At 43.8% G+C, this 6,000-nt stretch overlaps 1 long non-coding RNA gene across 1 annotated transcript in view; it reads left to right on the top strand.

Moving 5' to 3' along the window:
• The first annotated feature begins 1,534 nt into the window (after window positions 1-1,534).
• The window catches only part of LOC144792843 (uncharacterized), a 46,897-nt gene continuing 42,431 nt past the window's right edge, over window positions 1,535-6,000 (top strand). Inside the window, exons 1-2 of the long non-coding RNA XR_013602633.1 lie at window positions 1,535-1,789; window positions 2,554-2,654. This is a non-coding gene — a long non-coding RNA (uncharacterized LOC144792843). The remainder of the gene's footprint in view (window positions 1,790-2,553; window positions 2,655-6,000) is intronic.

Raw genomic sequence — 6,000 nt, 5'->3', positions numbered from 1 at the left:
GTTAGTTTTCGTGCTGCCGTTGGACGCTGAGTGGTAGTTATCCACAATGAGTGTTTCCGAGTGTTGTTTTAGCGTACTGTGTTTGAAGTTCTTTTTAGCGTTACTGGTCATTTTGTTAGGGTAGTTAATGGACCAGGAGTTGGGTCCGTAACGCATGAACATAGAGTTTCGGGTGGGGTTAGGTGGGCGCATGATTGAAGGTAGAAAAGTTGGGACGTAGTAGGTAAAACCTAATAAGCATAAAAGCACATCTATAAGCATAAATCAAGGTGCATAAAACATACTACAAACATTACATTTCCTAGCACCTATTAAAAGAACTCTAGGGCCTTGCGCCCTACAAATGTAATAGTCCCCTGGGCCAACTGGTCATCTCTAAGGGGCTCAAATTCCCTCTGTCCAAAGTCAGGGCATGCTGCCAATGCAGCGACGGTCACGGGTGCGCACATGGCACAAACCTAAACGTGGCAGCTGCCCACTACTTGCTGGGCAGCTGGGCATCTTCAATGAAGGGCCTAAACATTGTAGCTGGCACTAAGTGCTGCGCAGTTGTGCAGGCCAAGGTAAGGGCGAAGGAGTGTGCCACACTCCTAGATTAAGCCCATGTCCCCTAAAAGTGAAGAAACCTAAACGGTGCAGCTGCCCACTACTTGCGGGGCAGCTGTGGAGTAGAGAAAAATGTGGCATGAGTTCTCAGAGGCCCTTTAAACAAGTTGCGCCCAAGATTGGAGCCATCTGGCTTTAAAATTAAACAGGGTGGAGCCAGCCTTACACCTTCATTACTTCCTGCTTTCAGATATTTGCTGGTGGCATTAAGTTTGTCCGATTATTTGAAAACACTGTTCTAAGATGGCTGCCGCTTTTTCTATGCTAGTTCAGGCCTCTTTTTCAGTCCTCTTCTCGTTTTTCGTTCTTCTTTCACTCTTTCTCCTTTACTTTACCCTATCACTTTAGTTCATAGTTCTTTATTTCCTTTTAACTTCACGGCTTCCTGCTTTCCTGTTTTCAGATATTTGCTGGTGATATAAATCTGACCTTTTATTTGAAAAACACCATTCTAAGATGGCCGCTGCTTTTTTCTATACTAGCTCAGGCCTCTTGTTCAGTCCTCTTTTTATGCTTATTATTACAGGGGAGCTGGGAGTCCCCGAGTGGAGAAAGGAAGCCAGAAATAATTCTGTTGACACCAATTATGCTGATAGTAATTTTGCAACAACCATAAAAGAAAAATCTGTTTTTATTACAGAACGATGGCAACCATTACGTTATTCGCACAACCTTCCATAAAATGTGAAGAGGTTTAAGATCAGGACTGAAATTGACACAGTGCAAGAACAGAACGTTATTGTGAAAAATACATGTTAATGTGTTCACATATTGATACAGACGTGCTATTTCAGTAGTGAAATTGGATGAAGAGTTGACGACAAATTGAGCTTGTTGCACTGCCTCAGTGTCAGTCAGAGGAGCTGCTGCTTTCGGTTAAAAGCCTTCAGGGAATTCAATGAGGACGCCTGGTTCCTCCATTCCTAACACGTGTACCTGTGGCACAAAACATACCTGCTGCACGTCCCCACATTCCGTCAGTCAATATGCGCTCAACTTTTTACTTGATGACTAATGCCACTCCGACGGCTTCAGTGAGCGGCATCCGGGCTTGACGTTCCTCGACGTGCTTGGGGGGCGCTCGCTCCGGCTATTTCCTTCTGTCCAGGTCTGCCAGGCCTCAGCGCTGCACCAACACTCGCTCCGGTCTTCAGGCAATAACCTCCGAGGTCATATCCGAGAGGTAAGCAGCACTGTTATCACAGTCCGGTGATAAAGGCGTTGGATTGTTTGAAGGATGGGGGTGGATGGCAGGGTAAACAAAGGATAAATACCCCGTGGACAGGCCTCACCTCTCTTGCACCCCCTGGACAGGCCTCTCCTTGGTGCTGCAGTGATGTCTCACAGGAGCCCTCGGTGACGGGGTTTCATGGACAGCGGAGCCCAGAGTTCATCACACTGGAGGGAAAACTGCTACATGTTCTTTTTGAAAGTAAGAAACAAAACAGTTTGGTGCAATGCTTGGTCATCTTGATGGAGCCCTGTACCAAACGGTAAACAGCATTGACAGGAACCGCCATGATGTCTGTTTCTGACAGTGCTTTAGAAGTGACAAACTACTTGGATGTTTTGCTAAATTTGGCACGTGGAGTAGTCTCTGCCTGATGGACCTTCAGTCCTCCACCAGGGGCCAATGGATATCACTCCGTCTGCCAACAATTAAATCGGGACCTAGGTTTTGGTGTAAGGGAGCACTCATGACATATAGGTTGCACCTTTGATAAATGGTGAGTCTGGCACAATGGAGTGTTTATGGAGAACCCGTAGCACATTTTAAAAAAGATGGGGTCTGCTCCTGGGAGTGTAAGGTTTCATAGGCTTGGCACGTCATGCGAAGACTTGAAATTTAATTTGTGCCCTTTCAGAGCCCACAGCTTTTTAGCAAATACATGTGAAATGGTGCTTTAAAATGCATATTTAACCACATTTTTTTTAAACGTTTCATAGGTTAGAGTGCTTGCTGAGCCCTCCCTTAAAGAGGCTGTCTCCCTCACTTTGTTGCTCCAACCACTTAGAAAAATCACCAATTGCCACTGCAAGAACAAATGGTAAATAGTGTTTTGAGTGCCTTTCATTTGTTCACAAATCAAAGAGTATCAAAAATAAGAAATAATTTAAGCCAATAAAATAGTTCATATTCAATTTCCGGTATATAATAAATTAGTGCAGTAATACTACTATTGATTTTTATCACGTTTTTTTCTCCTTGTGACCTATCAATACATTTCTCATTGTGGTCTACATAAGGAGAACTATTATAACATGTCAGTTTATGGTATAAATAATTTAGGTTCCCAGTGCTGTTCTAGGTTTTGTGGCATTATTTCGTCTTCAGCTGGACTTTAAATTTTCATGTAAACAATGAGAAATTAGTTATGCTCCCTCTTTCATATCATGTCAGCACCCTAACATAAGTGGTATTTAAATGTATCTGTTGAGATAGCAAATTTACAGTTATTACAGAACTTTAAAATTGTGAATTATTGTGATAACGTCAAAGGTCATGATCACTTGCTTAGATGATTTAGGGTCAAAGGTCATGTAATGTCACTTCCTGTGATGGTATTAATGATAAAGGATGTATGATGTCACTTCTGCTACCCCTAGCATGTCAGTGAATTTACATCTATGCTCGCCCACCTCTACCTGAAGAGTCAAGGATACCGAGGTCCTGATTACGATGTCGGGGAACCGCCACTGACGGGCCGTTGGTGGCGATCAGCCTGATATTTAGGGCAGCATTCTGATCGCTTGATTATGATAGCAGCAGTCAGAGCACAGTGGGCAGGAGGAAAAACCGCCGCATCAGGCAGGCGCAAGGAGCCCATTGGGGTGGTGCTCAGAGCCTAATCCGTACAACAGAGGCGGTGTCTGCAGAGGCACCGCCATAGGGATTAGGAATGTAGTTTCTGACAACCTTTTCTTGGCGCTCTGACCACCATGGAAAAGCAGTCGGAAATGAACTTTGGGGGATGCTAGCAGGGCCCCCATCCCCCGTAGGCCTTCACAATGGGGCCGAGGGTGCACATGTGGTGCCATCTCAAACATCCAAGCACCGTGAGCCAGGCACCACATGGTGCCTAGCGCACGGTTCATCGATATTTAAAACATCCTTTTTTCTATTGCGACTTGTGCTTCAGCCCATTTCTGGGCTGCATTGCAAGCCGCAATAGAAAAAGGAATGTTTCTGACCACCTACACGGCGGTCGCATCCTGGTCTGGCGGGTGGGACCTCTGACTACTTGTCAGGCAGTCCTACTCCTGCTGCAATGGCGGTCAGAAGTTCATCCGACCGCAATTGTAATAAAGCCCTAAGTTAGGCTAGCTTACTATTGCTGACTGCGTACCCAGTGATCTGGTCAGTGGGGTCCCCTTCCATTGTAATATTTAGAGTGCTTGGTCACTCCTACAGCTGTGGGCCCCAGAGAAAAAGTCAACCAGCATATTGGTAATACGTAGTTTCATTGTACCGAATAAGATGATATTTATTGGGTCAACTAACACCTTCTGTGAATCAGTCCTTGATCTTTGTATGCTGTCTAAAGAAAATCCTACTGTCCTCACAAGTCTTGCTTGTTTCACCTTTCAATAGTGATAAACACTTCTGGCTGTCTAAAGATATCTTCATTCACACACGCTAGCATAAAACAATGATGATGTGCATATCGTCTTGTAATGGGAGACTGTTATTTTTTTCTGACAGAGTTCTATTTTTAGGTCGAGTATTTGAGACCTCTTGTAAACACTTTAGCATATGCTTGTATGTGTATGTACTTTGTGGGCTCAGGAGATCAGCCTTAGGACTTGTCTGCTTTCACTTAGGGACTTTTTTCTGTTCCACTGCCTCTATTTGAATGTCTTGATAGAAAACGACCAGTAGAGGTCAGTAAAATACCAGAATTTCTTTCTGCTTGTTTAACTGCCTCTGTTTTTAACTGTCTTGATAGCAAATGATCAGTAGAGGTCAGTAAAATGCCAGAATTGCTTTCTGCTGAAGGACTTTCCATTTTTTATTTTCTGGCAACTGCCTCTATTTAACTTTCTTGATAGAAAACGACCAGCAGAGGTCAGTAAAATACCAGAATCGCTTTAGCATTCTCTTGATTCCAGTCCATAGAAATTGTCTTCCACAAGCACCCGTAGACAATAATATTTTTTTCAAATCTTGTATTTTCAGTGATATGACCACCGAAGACCCTGATTTTATAAAAACAGAGTTTTGGACTATGCCATTTCCCTTCTGAAAGGCAATATTTCTCTCCATGTGTTCCCATACCTCACTTGTCACACAGTTTGGTGTTTACTTTCCCTCCATGTTAAAGAACAGTAGTTGTTTCAGCGCCCAGGCTAATGTGCTGAATAGCTAAAAACATATAGGTTCCCAAAGGCAAGACTGATTGCATTGCTAATGCTTGTTAGGTATGGCCTGAAAATGGCTTTACATCTGTCATCAGCCGCATGTTTTGCAAAAAATGAATATTAACACTACATAGGTATATGTATATATACATGGGCTTTCGGTTAACCTTTTTCACCCATAGACCTGTTCAGGTGCCATTCATAGCTTGCTTCCACCCATTGCAACATACCACATGAGACAATGGTTAAGCCCACTTCATTTACTGATTGCCTTTTAACGTGAGCGAAGATGTTTAGACTCATCACATGATCATAGTTGTCTGAGACGTAGTTCAGTTGATTGCCAGTGCTGATGTATCTTTGCTGCTGCAACACTCCAATATTATGCATATTTTCTCCCTATTTGTTTGGTCTATTACAAAAGTTTTCAAAAATAAAAATAATACAAAATATGCCCTACCCAAGGCTTGATACATTGGCTTTCTCAGTGCTTGGTAGATAAACCCCTCTTTCACTAAACACAAAGGGCCTCATTTATGAGAAATGACGCATCACTGCGTGAAAGCAGCAATGCGTCACTTCTCGGTGCACACTCCTTGCGACATACCTGATGCGTCATATTTAATGTATGATGCATTATGTCGCAAGGAGTTACAGATACGTCAGTATTTCTGACGTATCTGTAAGCGCAAAAGTGACGCATTGCTGGAGTGTGTCACAAAAGTGACGCAACTCCAGCAATGCGTCCTTTCACATGGGGCAAGCCCCATGTGAAAGGGCCTGCGTCAGTCTTACGCCTGCTGTGAGGCAGGCGCAAGATTTTGACGCAACGGTGTCCTAGAAGTGACGCAGTGAAATCTCATAGATTTCACTGCGTCACCTCTACGGAGCTTTTTGCGGGGAAACGCCCCCCCTGCATACATTATATCTGACGCAGGTATAATGTAGCGCAGGGGTTTACAAAGTGACGCATCTGCTTAGATGCGTCACTTTGTAAATAGAGCGCAACAGGAGGCATGCTTTACGCCGCCGATG

This window comes from Lissotriton helveticus, chromosome 11 (genome assembly GCF_964261635.1).
Source record: "Lissotriton helveticus chromosome 11, aLisHel1.1, whole genome shotgun sequence".
NCBI classification, from domain to species: domain Eukaryota; kingdom Metazoa; phylum Chordata; class Amphibia; order Caudata; family Salamandridae; genus Lissotriton; species Lissotriton helveticus.
This window is presented reverse-complemented; position numbering and strand designations above follow the sequence as displayed.